Here is a 17,388-nt window from a genome sequence, read left to right as displayed (position 1 = left end):
ACTACTCACCAAATTTGACCCGAATTTGTAAATAGTTTCAATTAACCAAAACTACATTTTCAAGTGAGTAAGTTGTTCACATGAAAAAAAATTTAATCAAACTCTATTTGTAACACTTGTCCTTCTCACACCCCCTAGCTGCATGAAAAGCCATGCGACAACTGTAAGTTCTCTGTATTGCACACTTGTTTATGTTGTGTACTAGGTGCAATTGTGGAAATTGTGTTTATACAGCACCTACGAGATTTTCAAATGCTCCTGGACATGTCCAGTGGGAAGCATTGGAAATCCCACTCAATATCTAGGTTTCTCATGTTCATTCTATCTCCCTCTCCCTATTTGTATGTGTTCCTAAGATAATGTTATATTTTATACACACACAAACTCCTTACTGTATGTCTAGCTGATGTATATTCTAAATATTTTTTGTAGTATATACAAAAGTCAAAATAGCCCTGTTTGGCCTAAAGTTCCATTCCTGGCATTATTTTCTAAGCAAAGACCATCTTCTTCAGCTGAAGTCCTCTCCTTTCATCCCCATTAATTATCATGTATTGCTGTAACTGAAGTGCCTAGCAACCCTACACAGGGATCCACTGTACTAGGTGCTGTAAAAGAGTACCACAACAGCAGACCCCATCTGTGATTGAGACAACAAGGAAGGTAGGGGAGGGGGAAGGGGAGACCAGGTAACTTCAGACAGGTATTATTGTGTCGGTTCATAGTGGTCTCACTAGTTATAGATCATCACCATCCTAATAACTCCTAGCAATTCTTGATGTCTACCATTATCCAGTTGTTGCTAATGTTGGGGTTACTGTTCATTGACCAAGTTATGGAGACATTTTTGTTTTCAGGCACCCTGTGGGCAGTGGATCACTGTAGTGGTTATATTTCATTCTGTGCCTTGTTGAGGCCTCCCAGTCACTATTCCTCTTTGCTAATCACTGCCATTTTTCTCTTTCCTTGTTCTTCTCTTTTTCATTCCATTATGGCAGTGCAGTATACTTTTTTTCCAAGCTTGCTGTGCTGTCTCCACCTTTTTGAGAGCACAACCTCTGACTGGGCCGGCAATACTTATTCAAGTGGGGAAAAGTGAGCAGAATCTCTGATTGGGTGAATCATCACAGAGTGATTTTAGGTAGTGTAGTCCCTCATTTATATGAGCCACAGCCCCTTTGGCAAGATGCAGTGTTCACATCAGTTTATAGATATCCCTTTTTGGCCATTAGTTTGGCATTTAAAACAAAACCAAACCATGACATAGCTGGCTACCTTTACTTCAGATTTTTATTTTCTCTCTCATACATGCACAAGGGTAGTCAGAATTTAGTGTTTTGCTATAAATGCTTCTTGGTATTTTGATGTGTATTTTGTCCTTAGTGCTTTTGTTCTCCTGCTCGTCATTTTATTCCCTGACCCTTGGTGTCCATAAGGTCTTTTTCAATACATTGAGTTTATTTGTTCTCTTGGTTCACAGTGTAGCCACTAATAACAATAAACTATTTGTTTTTCCTCTAGTGCATAAAATCCCCGCTTCCTTTCTGTTGTCATTGGATTTCAAAACTAAACATGCTGTAGTCCCTTGAGTAAGCCACAATATATAGCTGAATTGAATAGTATATTGTTTTATACATGCTCTTAAATTCACATTTTGAAAAATTAATGTGAGCATTTGGGGTTGGCAGCCCTTTCTCGAATAGGATGAAATCAATTTTTGATCCTGAAACATTGTCAGAACAAGACATGCACTTACCAATGAGTGTGCTTGTTTCTAGAATACTGCATTTGTACATGCTCAGAATAATTTTATATTCATTGTGATTAGAGCAAACTGCTTACTCTCAAGGAGTTGACAAACGTTAAAGATTTCCACTTTAGTGCTTTACAATGACATCAAAGTGGCATTACATCTTTACAAAGATCTGTTTCCTTGACAACATGAAGCAAACTATTCAGTTCACAGGTGCCTACAGAGAGTAACTGAGATTCTATTTTCATGTTAAATATAAAAACTTAACGTGGATAATACCATTGTACGAAATATATCACTGAGTTAAAAACAAGTTGTTATACCTTCAATCAACAGTGGAAATAGATGATTTGGAATATCAATAACTTCAAATTACCTGTTGACATAATGTGTTTGAAATCAAAAGTATGAGATGTTTTCATGTATATATGTATGATCAGTTTAAAAAAAACATTGGATACACAGAATATTGGCTGATAAAAAGAGTATATGAATTACAGACAGCCTCACCTCAGTCCCTGGAAAGATCATGGAGCAGGTCCTCAAGGAATCCATTTTGAAGCACTTGGAGGAGAGGAAGGTGATCAGGAACAGTCAACATGGATTCACCAAGGGCAAGTCATGCTTGGCCAACCTGATTGCCTTCTATGGTGAGATAACTGGCTCTATGGATATTGGGAAAGCAGTAGATGTGATATATTTTGACTTTAGCAAAGCTTTTGATACGGTATCCCACTGTATTCTTTCCAGAAAGGATGAATGGACTATAAGGGGGATAGAAAGATGGCTAGATCATTGGGCTCAATGAGTAGTGATCAATGGCTCGATGTCTAGTGGGCTGCTGGTATCAAGCGGAGTGCCCCAGGGGTTGGTCCTGGGGCCGGTTTTATTCAATATCTTCATTAATGATCTGGATGATGGAATGGATTGCACCCTCAACAAGTTAACAGATGACACTAAGCCTCAGGGAGAGGTAGATACACTGCAGGGTAGGAATTGGATCCAGAGTGACCTAGACAAATTGGATAATTGGGCCAAAAGAAATTGGATGAGGTTCAACAAGGACAAGTGCAGAGTCTTGTGCTTAGGACGGAAGAATCCCATGCACTGCTACAGGCTGGGGACCGACTGGCTAAGCGGCAGTTCTGCAGAAAAGGACCTGGGGATTACAGTGGACAAGAAACTGTATATGAGTCAGTGTGCCCTTGTTGCCAAGAAGGCTAACAGCATATTGGGCTGCATTCGCAGGAGCATTGCTACCAGATCAAAGGAAGTGTTTATTCCCCTTTATTCGGCACTGGTGAGGTCACATCTGGAGTACTGTGTCCAGTTTGGGGCCCCCCACTACAGAAAGGATCTGGATAACTTGGAGAGAGTCTAGCAGAGGACAACTAAAATTATTAGGGGGCTGGGGCACATGGCTTACAAGGAGAAGCTGAGGGAAACTGGGTTTATTTAGTCTGCAGAAGAGAAGAGTGAGGGGGGATTTCATAGCAGCCTTCAACTACCTGAAGGGGTGTTCCAAAGAGGATGGAACTTGGCTGTTTTCAGTGGTGGTAGATGACAGAACAAGGAGCAAAGGTCTCAAGTTGCAGGGTGGGATGTCTAGGTTGGATATTAGGAAAAGCTATTTCACTAGGAGGGTGGTGAAGCACTGGAATGAGTTACCTAGGGGGGTGATGGAATCTCCATCCTTAGAGGTTTTTAAGGTCAGGCTTGACAAAGCCCTGGCTGGGATGATTTAGTTGGGGTTAGTCCTGCTTTGAGCAGGGGCTTGGACTAGATGGCCTCCTGAGGTTTCTTCCAACCCTAATCTTCTATAAGAAAGTGTGTTGGTTACAATAACCAATTTTAAAGAGGTTAATAAGTAATATTTTATCTAGTATCTAATGATATCTGAAATTTGCATTTTTCTGCTGGAGACAAACATTATGTATTCTGCACAGTGATGAAAAATTATACAGAATGTGTGGCATTCTTGTAAGTTAGCTGCTAACAAACCCTCATCCAACCTCCATTTGTTCATTTCACCCTTTTGTCTTAAGTCATGATCCAGAAAGACAAATAAAGAAGAGCTTAGCTACAAATACAAGCTTAGCTTTAGTTGCAACCTTTGTGTACTCTTGCTGTAGTTGTGCGTGTAGTTATAAGGAGAACAAGCAGGTGAAAGGGATTAGTGTGGGACAAAAGGATAAGCAAGATGAAACAGGGTTGTCCACCTCCCAGTCACCCCCTTGTAGCCAGGAGTTACTGAGGAGCTGAAGAAAGGAAACTGAGGTAGGGTGCTGCACAGCAACTCAAAGTCTTTCAAGAGTTCAACTACAGTCCTTCTTGGAATCTGGTTTAGTAACATGAAGTTCAAACTTAAGTCAAGCCATCCTCAAAGTCCCAAGGTAATCCAAACAGTCACTTCTAGGCCTCTCCTATCTGCAGCCTTTCCCTGTGACACAACACAAACACTCAGACATGACAGATTAGGGACCCTGGCTAGAAGTGTATATTAACTGCAAAATTACCTGGGATTTGGAGAGATCTTAGGGCTAGAACAATCTAAAAGGAAGGGCTTGTATCATGATCAGTGAAACTCGAGTCAGAGGGCCCAGTGTCTCTGGAGGGACTGTTATTGATGGAACACCAGCAGAACAGGAAATGCAGGGAGTTATGCTGGAAGCAGCATAGACAGAACGGTGCACAGGGTTTAATAAAGTTCTACTTGTTCAACTTAACCTGTGCTAATGAAATACTTAGAACAGTTTTAAGGCTTGAAGCAGTGGTGAGCTCACCTCTGCCTCAAGCTTCACAGTGTCCTTGGAGCCCTGGAGACCTATTGTTCCCCAAAGCAGAACAAAATTATGCAGTGGCACAAGCTTTTTACTAGAGACCAATCCAAAAGGGAGGGGATAGACCCCCTGTTACTTCTCTACACCCACCAGTCTGCAGCATTAGAAGTCACCATCTGAAGGAGAAGCTGCCCCAGGAATGCAATCTCACTTTAGACAGACAGATACTTCAGACATGGCATGTGCAGCAGAAATCTCAAGAGAAAGAAAGGAAGTCCCAGGAGGCACAACATCCGCAGAAGAATATGCAGTGAGACAACAGCAAAGGAGAACAGGTGGCCAGTGTTCCATACCCATAGTGAGAAGCATCTATTGTTTGAGACATTATGAGAGGGTAAAGGAGAGAAGTGTCCTGCCCTAGGACAGCAGTGCAAGGAATGTGGCAAGTTGAACCATTTTGCAGTGTGTGCATGAGCAGAGGACGGTCTCAGAAATATTCAGTCAGACTTGTACAAGAGGGAATGGCACATCAGACAGTGGTGATGACATCATGACTCTCCTTGAGAATGAGACCATATAAGGTTCAGGCTGTTGGGACAGGAAAGCAATAAGGGCCAGTCCCAACCTCTGTATAGGCAACAATATGAATAGGGAAATGCTCTGGGCAATTTCAGTTGGATAGCAAGGCATCCTGCAATGTGATTCCTCATGGTGAATTGGACTGGCACACACTCATTACAAAGAGCAGGCACACACTAATAGTGTACAATGAATGAATGATGCAGCCCATATGAAGTTATAGCACAGCATACTAGTATGTGCTGTAATTCACACCCCTGTAGTCCACAATGCAGGCCATGTAGTCCACAATGCAGGCCATGTAGGTGTAGCCTAAGGCTCCTTTACAGGGAGGGAGCTGTGTCAATTTGATCACAAGTATTCAGCAGGCAGATGGCCTTTACAGAAGTAATTAAAATATTTATTTTTTAAAAGTTTGTATTTTTTATAGTTTTCTTTTTCTGCTATTAGGAAAAGAGTGGTACATACTGGTGCAAGATAACTTGCAAGCTACAGAAAGAGGAAGCAGCAAAGAATCCTGTGGCACCTTATAGACTAACAGATGTTTTGCAGCATGAGCTTTCGTGGGTGAATACCCACTTCTTCGGATGCAAGCAGTGGAAATTTCCAGGGGCAGGTGTGTATATAAGCAAGCAAGAAGCAAGCTAGAGATAACAAGGTTAGATCAATCAGGGAGGATGGGGCCCTGTTCCAGCAGCTGAGGTGTGAAAACCAAGGGAGGAGAAACTGGTTCTGTAATTGGCAAGCCATTCACAGTCTTTGTTTAGTCCTAAACTGATGGTGTTAAATTTGCAGATGAATTGGAGCTCAGCAGTTTCTCTTTGAAGTCTGGTCCTGAAGTTTTTTTGCTGCAGGATGGCCACCTTAAAATCTGCTATTGTGTGGCCAGGGAGGTTGAAGTGTTCTCCTACAGGTTTTTGTATATTGCCATTCCTAATATCTGATTTGTGTCCATTTATCCTTTTCCTTAGAGACTGTCCAGTTTGGCCGATGTACATAGCAGAGGGGCATTGCTGGCATATGATGGCATATATTACATTGGTGGACGTGCAGGTGAATGAACCGGTGATGGTGTGGCTGATCTGGTTAGGTCCTGTGATGGTGTTGCTGGTGTAGATATGTGGGCAGAGTTGGCATCGAGGTTTGTTGCATGGGTTGGTTCCTGAGCTAGAGTTACTATGGTGCGGTGTGCAGTTGCTGGTGAGAATATGCTTCAGGTTGGCAGGTTGTCTGTGGGCGAGGACTGGCCTGCCACCCAAGGCCTGTGAAAGTGTGGGATCATTGTCCAGGATGGGTTGTAGATCCCTGATGATGCGGTGGAGGGGTTTGAGCTGGGGACTGTATGTGATGGCCAGTGGAGTCCTGTTGGTTTCTTTCTTGGGCTTGTCTTGCAGTAGGAGGCTTCTGGGTACACATCTGGCTCTGTTGATCTGTTTCCTTATTTCCTCATGTGGGTACTGTAGTCTTGAGAATGCTTGGTGGAGATTTTCTAAGTGTTGGTCTCTGTCTGTGGGGTTAGAGCAGATATGGTTGTACCTCAGTGCTTGGCTGTAGACAATGGATCTTGTGGTGTGCCCGGGATGGAAGCTGGAGGCATGAAGGTAGGCATAGCGGTCGGTAGGTTTTCGGTATAGGGTGGTGTTAATGTGACCACCACTTATTTGCACCGTGGTGTCTAGGAAGTGGACTTCCCGTGTAGATAGGTCCAGGCTGAGGTTGATGGAGGGGTGGAAGCTGTTGAAATCATGGTGGAATTTTTCCAGAGTCTCCTTCCCATGGGTCCAGATGATGAAGATGTCATCAATGTAGCGTAGGTAGAGAAGGGGCGTGAGTGGACAGGAGCTGAGGAAGCGTTGTTCCAGGTCAGCCATAAAAATATTGGCATATTGTGGGGCCATGCGGGTGCCCATAGCGGTGCCACTGATCTGGAGATATATATTGTCATTAAATTTGAAAGAGGAATAAAGTACACTATACCTGACCCAGAACCTTCAGAGTTTTCTGGGAAAGTGATACCTCTCTCGATGATCAAGACAATATTCACATTTGTTATCTGTGTTTTGTATTTGTGATCTTCAGCACAGAGACCAGGAGAGGTCTGGGGATGCACTTGTGCCCTACACCATGACTGTATCAAAGAAGTTGGCCATCAGTTGTTCATGAGAAACATTATTTTGCTTACTTTTGTTGGGGGACTTGACAATTCATTATTATCTCTCTATATTTCTCTTTCTGGGTAAGTAATGAACTGCAGGTTGCATTAATGTTTATATATGTTAAGTTGCCTGACAAGGTGAGATACAATAATAAAAATGAACTTGCAATCCTGGAGCCTTAAAATTCCACATGTCCTGAAGAAAGGGTGTCTTAAGGAACTGATTGTTGTGGGGGAGAGGAAGGACAGGTGGAACCTTAGCACTGCAGAACAGTACCTGTCATTATGATTGCTCATCTTAGACTTTTCATTGCAAGTTGGGTGAATGTCAAATTACTGCAATGATTTTTCCTTCCAGTGGGTAAACATAATCTCTGGCATATAAATGGGTTGCTTTTCACTGAGATCCCAACAGAGGAATGCCAGCAATTTTAAGAACATTTGACAAGTGATTTTGGAGGGGTTTGTTCAGTAGGCCCCAGAATCATGCAAGTACTTATGCATGTACTTAAGTTAAACAAGTATACAAGTGTTTGTCAACAAGTAGGTCTGGGGCCTGGAGTTCCTATTGCTCTGTAGCCCAAGCAAGAGCTATATCATTTTGGCATGAACTGAATAATATTTCCATTCAGAAAATAAAAAAAGCCATTAATAATGCAGGTATTTTAACTGACCATTGGAGGAAAAAATAATTTAGTCCAAAGGAGGTAACCAAACTAAATAATTAAATTTAACACAGCATGAAAATGATAGAGAACTATTGAATTAAGAAATAACAGAAGGAGATTCACAAGCCCTCCATAAACAGAACAATGTGTTTCAGAACTGTGACTCATTAATTCTTGTTTTTGTTATTTATTCTGACAGTCACAGATAATTAAACCCATTGCATTTTGTTTGTGTGATTTATGCAAATTCATTGAGTTTAGAGGTAGTTTAACAAAATGAACTCTAGCATTTACATTTGGTAATATGTTAATTTGATTCAGCTTTAAATATTTAATTTTAAATTGCATTAGTATGTAGTCTGCCCACCACTTTTATGCAATAGGAATGTTTAGTTTCTAATAGTTTCTTAGGGATTGCAATTTTTTCTTAAGTCAAATGTGTGGTGCAGTAGTTTTTGCCATTCTACCGACACGTACAAACCTGCCGTGGTATAATGCAGTTGAAACACTGACAATAGAAATATCTTTTATAGTAAATAAAAATATTTAGTACAGGTCAAGCACATAAAATATTATTGACTAACCTTTGATCCTTGAACCCTCAATTAGACTTTACCACAATGGCATTCAGTGAAAATTTTACTCAGCATTCTGGCTGCGTATGCAGACTGTGTTGACTTATTCAAGATAAATGTGTCTGGGTACAATAGTTATTTTTGTAACTTTATGATGGGCAATAATACAATAGTATTAAACCACACTACATAAATCCTTCTGGCTACTTATTCTCAGTGGATAAGTATAAAATATTCATAGCCAAATTTGCCGGATATTATTGTGAACAGGAAGTTTGAGAGTTCCCACTATGACCCCCAGGTTATTCTGTGTGGTCTTATTAACTGGACAGTAGGATATTATCCAGCCTCAATTTTCCAGTCTGTTATATGAGGTTATTCCCTAAGAAGGATATTGTGAGAATTAAAGTTTATGTATTTCCAAAGCCTCAAAAAATGCACTACATTATTCATAATCTTATCTGATCTTATCTTGAGCAAGAGGAATTCCTCCAGCCAGAAGTCCAAAGTTTTCTCCACCTTCTAGATTCAGTCCTCCAGTTTCCATTTGCTCCTCTCAACCTTAGAATCACCATGAGTCTTGCATTCTCCTCCTCCAATATTTCCTATGTCCGCAAATCTGCCAGTTATGTTTCCAACACTGCCTGTTTATGCTGCTGCTTTGATTCTACCTCTGCTGAATTTTTCATCCAAGCCTTCATTTCCTACCTAGCTAACTTCTCTATGCCTCTACTTCCACTCTCTTACTTTCCAGATACCACTATATGCAAAATCCTGCATGAATGGTAATTACAGCCATTCCATGTTAGATAGACTAGAGCTTTGAAATGCAAACCTGTATTGTTAGAGAAGTAGAGGTAATACTAATTGTATGTATTTACTTATATCTATGTTCAGGATTAAACAAAGACTGAATGGCTTGCCAACTACAAAAGCAGTTTCTCCTCCCTTGGTTTTCACACCTCAACTGCTAGAAGAGGGCCTTATCCTCCCTGATTGAACTAACCTCGTTATCTCTAGCTTGCTTCTGCTTGCATATATATACCTGCCCTAGAAATTTCCACTACATGCATCCAATGAAGTGGGTACTCACCCACGAAAGCTCATGCTCCAATACGTCTGTTAGTCTATAAGGTGCCACAGGACTCTTTGCTGCTTTTACTTATATCTTGTTAGCTGTTAACCATGTAAACAGATGGCACCTGTCTGTTAATATATTCTATTGATTCAGAGGGGAATATTAACATTTAGATGAAAACTTGGATATAATAATATCATTGTCTATATTTCTCTTTGAAGTTTGTAGTAAACTGTCTATGAACTGGTTAATGGATAATTACCTTATGATGATGAATGCAACTAGTTACCTGTGTATACATAGGAAATAGGAGGTTCTAGTTCAATGCCACAATGCTTCACCCAAGGAATGCCTGCTGTCAAAAGGCTTCCAGAGAATTATAAAAAGAACTCTTGGGGCCTGATCCTGTGTCTCAGATCTGCTTAAGCTGTGTCAGGGGACGTTTGAGTCACAAGACTTAGGTCTTCATCTCCAGTCTGGATCACCATGATGTTGGACATTAGACTATAGCCTATGGAACTAATTCTGAAAGACCTTTTTGCAACTCTGAAGTAGGGCTGTCAATTAATTGCAGGTAACTCACATGATTAACTAAAAAAATTAATCACAATTAATTGCAGTTTTAATCGCATTGTTAAAAAATAGAATGCCAATTGAAATTTATTAAATATTTTGGATGATTTTCTACATTTTCAAATAATTGATTTAAATCACAACACAGAATACAAAGTGTACAGTGCTCACTTTTTTTTATTATTTGCACTGTAAAAATGATAAAAGAAATAGTATTTTTCAATTCACCTCATACAAGTACTGTAGTGCAATCTCTTTATCATGAAAGTACAAACTTACAAATGTAGATTTTTTTTGTTATATAACTATACTAAAAAACAAAACAGTACAAAAATTTAGAGCCTACAAGTCCACTCAGTCCTATTTCTCGTTCAGCCAATTGCTAAGACAACAACAAGTTTGTTTACATTTACAGGAGATAATGCTGCCCACTTCTTATTTACAGTGTTACCCAAAAGTGAGAACAGGCATTTGCCATGTAAACGTGTGTGTCCAGGGCTCAACCCTCCCCGGGGAGGAGGGGAGCCACACCGGCCTGCTGCTCTTAGTCACGTCCTGTCCCGACTCTTCAAAGCTGAGCAACAATGCACATAGTCAGTTAGGGGCTCAGGCCTGTTGCTGCAAGGCTGAGCAATAAACAGTTAGTACAGGGGCCCAGGCCCTGGGTCCGGGTGGGGCAACAACAGTCAGAGCTCAGGCCCTCTGGTGCAGGGGCTGAGCAACAAACAGTTTAGGGAGCTCAGGCCCTCTGGTGCTATGGCTGAGTGACAATACAGCAACTGAGGGAGCTCAGGCCCTTCGGTGTAGGGGCTGGGCAGCAGTACAAACAATTCAGGAATCTCAGGCCCTCTGGAACAGGGGCTGAGCAGCAACACAACAGTTTAGTATAGAAGCCCAGGCCCTAGGTTAGGGCGGGGCAACAACAGTCAGGGCTCAGGCCCTCTGGTGCAGGGGCTGAGTACTGGGATGAGGGGGAAGACTGCCACCCGCGAGTGGGGTGGCAGGGGGGACGCAGGCCCACCCACTCCACTGCATTCCAGCCCGGGGCCCTAGGCAGCGGCTACCACCATTGACAGTGGGGATCCTGACCGCAACACACTGACATGGGCATTGGTTGATCTGCAGCCTGACTGGGGTCAGCTGCCCCCGGGCCACTTCCAATTTCCTCCTCTGGGCCTACCTGGTCCGTGGCGTCCACTCCTGGGAAGTCCAACAGCATGGACTCCTTGCAGCCCAGGCTTGGGGGTAGATCCGGCAGTTCCTCAGGGAAGTCCAGCCAGTTCTGCTCCATGGGTTCCTCGGGGTAACAACAAGGGAGAGGGGAAGTCTCCGGCGGCTCCTCTTCGTAGACGGCACAGGGAAGCTCCGGCGGGTCCTCCCAGTAGCGAGCGAGGGGAAGCTCCAGCCAGTCCGGGCAACTGCTCTGGGCCCCAGCGGCTTCCCAGTCCCGAGTCCTCTCGGTCAGGTCTGCTCCCGATGGTGGCTGGGCTCCGACTGAGCTCTGATGGCCGGCTTTTATGCTTCCGGGTCGCTGCCTGACCCTCTGAGGGGCGGGCTCACTGCTCTGTAGCCCCGCCCCTTCCAGTGTCCGGAGGGGCTCAACCCTCCCCAGGGAGGAGGGGAGCCACACCGGCCTGCTACATGCCAGATATGCTAAACATTCGTACGCCTCTTCATGCTTCAGCCACCGTTCCAGAGGACATGTTTCCATGCTGATGATGCTTGTTAAAAAAATGAATGCATTAAATTTGTGACTGAACTCCTTGGAGGAGAATAGTATGTCTCCAGCTCTATTTTACCCACATTCTGCCACATATTTCATGTTATAGCTGTCTCGGATGATGACCCAGCACATGTTGTTCATTTTAAGAACACTTTCACTACAGATCTGACAAAACACAAAGAAGGTACAAATGTGAGATTTCTAAAGATAGCTACAGCACTTGACCCAAGATTTAAGAATCTGAAGTGCCTTCCCAAATCTGAGAGGGATGAGGTGTGGTGCATACTTTCAGAAGTCTTAAAAGAACAACACTCCGATGTGGAAACTACAGAACCCAAACCACCAAAAATGAAAATCAACCTTCTGCTGGTAGCATCTGACTCATATGATGAAAATCAACATGCATTGGTCCGCACTGCTTTGGATGTCATCAGCATGGAAGCACGTCCTCTGGAATGGTGGTTGAAGTATGAAGGGACATATGAATCTTTAGCACATCTGGCATGTTAATATCTTGTGACACCGGCTACAACAGTGCCATGAGAACACCTAACCACATGCATCTTTGTGAGAAAAGCAGAAACTGGTCAAAAGAAACAAGAAAACTCAGTGTATGTATTTGCATATAGTAAAATGAGAAACCCTTATCAGTACATCAGGAGTCTGGCCAACCATCCGCAATACCAAATAATATGTCCATCTTGTGGAGCTTCAGAACTCTGTCTTTCGACAAACCTTATACACCTAAAACTTTACAGGTCAAGTCAGTGTTAATGGCAGCCTTCTTCTGCTGGTCTGCTTCAGTCCAGAGAGAACTGCTCTATCAGGTCCTGCTCCGAGAAGTGGCCCCCTGGTCCAGTTGTGCAATTTCAGTTCTATTTCCACTGCCTAAATGGCTCAGTGCACTGTAAAATCAGCTCAGCACTGCCACCCTGCTGGCCTGGCTGGGCCATATTGTGGAGTCACCTCTGTTCTGCTGCCACCAGTCCTCATTATAGATCCAACACTGCTTCTGCTGTTCATCCAGACCCTGTTGATATTCACCCCTTCTTGTCAACTGTTGGGAATAGGCCACTTCCACCTTGATTGAATTGGCCTCATTAGCACTGACCCCACCCCCTTCCCACTTAGTAAGGCAACTCCCATCTTTTCATGTGCTGTAACATATATACTGCCCACTGTATTTTTCACTCCATGCATCTGATGAAGTAGGTTTTAGCCCACAAAAGCTTATGCCCAAATAAATTTGTTAGTCTCTAAGATGCCACAAGGACGCCTCATTTTTTTTTGCTGATACAGACTGACAAGGCTACCCCTCTGAAGCTTGTCCACATAATTGTTGGCACCCTTAAATAATTTTAATAGATTGGTCAGGAATTATTTCTCTTTACTAAAGCCACATTGTTTCTTCCCCAACATGTTCTGTTCATCTACGAGTCTGCTAATTCTGTTCTTTATAATAGTTTCAACCAGTTTGCACGGTACTATAGTAAAACTTATTGGCTTGTAATTACCAGGATTGCCTCCGGAGCCTTTTTTTAAAGATCAGTGGACATTAGTTATCCTCCATTCATCTGGTACAGATGCTGATTTAAGCAATAGTTTGGAGTTCTGCTATTTCGTATACAAGTTCCATCATGACTCTTGTGTAAATACCATCTGGTCCTGGTGCTTTATTTCCATGTAATGTATTCAATGGTTCAAAACCTCCTCAAATGACATCTCAATCTGGGACAGTGCCTCAGATTTGTCACTAAAAGAATGGCTTAGGTGTGGGTATCTCCCTCACATCCTCTGCAGTGAGCACCAATTATCTTCCCTGCTATGGCTTTGTCTTCTTTGAGTGCTTCTTTACAACTTTGATCATCCAGTGGCCCCCCTGACTGTTTGGCAGGCTTCCTGCTTCTGATGTACTTAAAAAAAATGCTGTTAGGTTTTGTGTCTTTTGGTAGTTACTCTTCACATTCTTTTCTGGCCTGTCTAATTATATTTTTACACTTGATTGCCAGAGTTTCTGCTCCTTTCCATTTTCCACAGTATGATTTGACTTCCATTTTTTAAGAAGATGTCTTTTTGCTTCTAACTATCTCTTTTGATCTGTTTAGCCACGGTGGCATTTTTGTTTGGTCCGTTTCCTTTTTTTTAAATTTGGGATATGCATTTAGTTTGAGCCTCTATTATGGTGTTTTTAAGGGTATGTCTACATTTAAAGCACTGCAGTGGTACAGGTGCAGCTGCACCACCATAGCACTTCACTGTGGACACTACCTATGCCATCGGAAGGGGTTCCCCCATTGCTGTAGGTAATCCACCTCTCTAAAAGGCGGTAGCTAGGATGATGGAAATATTGTCTACAGCGAGGGTTAGGTGGGTATATCTCCATCTCTGAGGGGTGTGAATGTAAATTCCTAGTGTAGCCCAGCCCTAAGTAGTCACCATCTAGCTTGCAGGTGTTTCACTCTGGTAACTGCTACTTTTCAAATTTTCCAGTTAACTAGGTTCCTCATTTTTGTGTAGCTCCTCTTTTTGCTTCTTTAGTGCATATTTTTCCCCAGGGTCCCCCTCCCAAGGAAACATACCTACCATACCTACCTCTGGGCTAGAAGTGAAAGACCAAGGAAGGCCTGAGTGATTAACAAGTCACTTAACCTGGTGTAAAAATTTTGGGGGGAAATTTAAAGCTTTCACTATTAAAAATGAGCTTCATCAACAAATGCAAGCAAGATGAATGCAAATTCACAAATGTTTGTGCTTTATAAAGGAAAAGGCATGGCAATTAGCTGATTGTACATTTTTCTTTACAGAAACAATATTCTCTATTTTCTACAGTCAGCATGAATTTTAGATCATCCATGGTTTTATGACGTTATAGATCACAATGTCTTAAAAAATACAAAGAGCTGCATGTAGGCCAGATATGGGGTGATGCTAACTATCCCCTTCCAAGTGAGCCAGTACCATGCAGAATCAGGAAGTTCTGTTGTTCCTTTTAAAGAAACTTCAGCCAAGACTTGATGAAGGTGGAATATAAAGAGAAGGGCAAGTAAAAGTAACTGTTAATTTCTGCATTTTGAGTTGCTGAAATCCAAAATAGGTAAGTTGACGCTATAAGTATACTAAAAAATAACATAACAGAGTAAGGTGAGCAGCTTTAATCTTTTTCTGTACCAAGTTTCAAAAACAAAACCAACAGAAAATAGAAGTGTTTTCTCATCAGTCATAAGAACAGCCATACTGGATCAGACCAAAGGTCCATCTAGCTCAGTGTCCTGTCTTCTTACAGTGGCCAGTGCCAGGTGTGCTAAAATAAAAGACCAGGCTTCAGTGAGATTTAAACTCACAATCACCAATTTACAAAACCAGTATGCTAACCCCTGAACTGTGGAGCCAATCAATTGATAACATTGAAACAGAGGTTTTAAGAGCACAATTAAAGAAATAAAAGTAGTTAATGGATGACCTGATTCTATGCTCCAGAAAGAGATAAAAACTACCAACGTCACAGGAGATGCTGGTTGTCGTGTTCAGCCCCACTGGGTCCCAGGAGCAGAGTAGATAACTCACAAGGCACACTTTCTCCCCCAGTCCCCTTTGTTCAGTAGTAAGCTACTTCACCCATTTTTGTGGAGCAGATGACTCCCCATTCCACACCAAGCTATTCTGGACAATGATTATGTCTGTATGGGAGGTAAGGGACAAAACAGAGGCTTCTCACCCTCTATCTGTTCCCTCCCGGAGACCTGCTCATGGCAGGTAAGGGCAGGGGACTAATTCCTTCTCTGGTCCTGACAGCTGTAGTTGCAATCTGAGCAAGGCCAAGCTGGGGAGACCAGCTAAGGGCTGTGACACTCTAAGGACTTAAAAGGCCAAAAACAATAGTTTGAATTCCACCCAGAAGCACCTAAGGCAGCCAGGACAACTCAAAGAGCACTGATTGTTCTTTCTGATTAAAAAAAAAAAAAGTTGCTTAACTGGCTGCAGCATTCTGGACTAACTTCATTTTCCAAATGGTCTGATGGTGCAGCCACAAGTACAGTGCTTTACCATAGTCATGAAATACTGAAGCATAGCCGAAAAAGTTTTGTAAGTGACCATGTTGAGCTCCAAATAAGTTGCTTCACAGATTAATCCAAATGAAAAATAGATACATTTTACTGAAGATAATGGTGCAAAACACTCAACTGTCCTGTTCAGTTATTGGCCTCAGAAGCATGCCCCTTTCACGCTATTTTACTTCTGCAAATCACAGCAGAAGTTAGGCAATCTGCCAGGGGAAGTTCTCCTCTGAGGACCTCTCCCTGTATACCACTTCTTAATTATAAAATATGGAACATTCTCAAAGTGAACTAATTTTGACTGGGTAGCAGTTCTAGATACATGATCATTAGTAGAATTTGACCTAATTCTGGCTCTGCAAAACTGCTCTGTGGAAAACAGAGATAAAAGCTAATGGAGGAAAAAGGCAGAAGTAACTCTTCATAGAAGCAGTAATTCAAACCAAAAATGTTTCAGAACTCATATGATAATATAACTATCGGTACATAATACTGATAGGACAGACAAAACTAATTGTGTAATTCTGTTATCAAAATATAAAATGTCTGAAGTTTAACCTAAAATTCCTGTCCATGAGATTTTTTTTCCAAATAAAGTAAATGGGATAAGAAACATTTTGTTTTAAAAATGGCTTTTTACGAATTGAACATTTTGATTTAATTTTCCTTAAAGTGCTTTGTGTCTTTTGCCTTCAGGAAGCATGAGTGCTTTGACATTCATGCATTTGTTGTGTATTTTAATTAATCGTTGTGATACTCAAAAGACTCAGGGTCTTGTTTGCCTCTAAACCGTTGATTTCACTGGAGTGTCACTAATTTACACCACTATCATATGAGAATGAGGTCGGTGTTTGGGTTTCACTTGGATTTGAGCACAGTTGTTTGGATGTTCATTTGCATTCAAATTGTTTAGCACCATTCAAAGAACATCTAATAGGTCAAATCCTGAGAGATGCTGAGCCCTTCTTGAGCTCCCAGGACTCCTGGGAGTTTTGAGTGCTCAGTATCCCTCAGGATTGATTTTAATGAGAGTTTTGTCTGAGCAGGGACTACACAGTTTTGCCTGGAGACTTATAATAAGTTTAATTTGTGGATCTGAAAAATTGAGCCATAAATCTGATTTGATGAGAACAAATTGTCTTGTGAGATTTCCAGTTAAACAGGAAATTAGTGCCAGAACAGTTTCTCAGCATTTCCATTTATGGTCTCACCTGCAATCAGGAAGAGCAAAAGCACACAAAAATCAATACTAATCTAAAGGCTAAGATTAAAAACTTGGGTTCAGTTCAAGTTTTGGATGAAGGTTTAGAGAGAAAATGGAGACAGAGTCCACAGACATGAAAGGAGAGAACAGGATTTCTTTTTTTATCTAAACTTAGGGCTAGAGTCCAAGTGTGCTGCAACTGCTTTGCATCTGACCCATCATTTTTATATTTAAAATATCAGTAA

Source organism: Mauremys reevesii, linkage group 5 (genome assembly GCF_016161935.1).
Source record: "Mauremys reevesii isolate NIE-2019 linkage group 5, ASM1616193v1, whole genome shotgun sequence".
NCBI lineage: Eukaryota > Metazoa > Chordata > Testudines > Geoemydidae > Mauremys > Mauremys reevesii.
Note: the sequence above shows the minus strand (reverse complement) of the source record.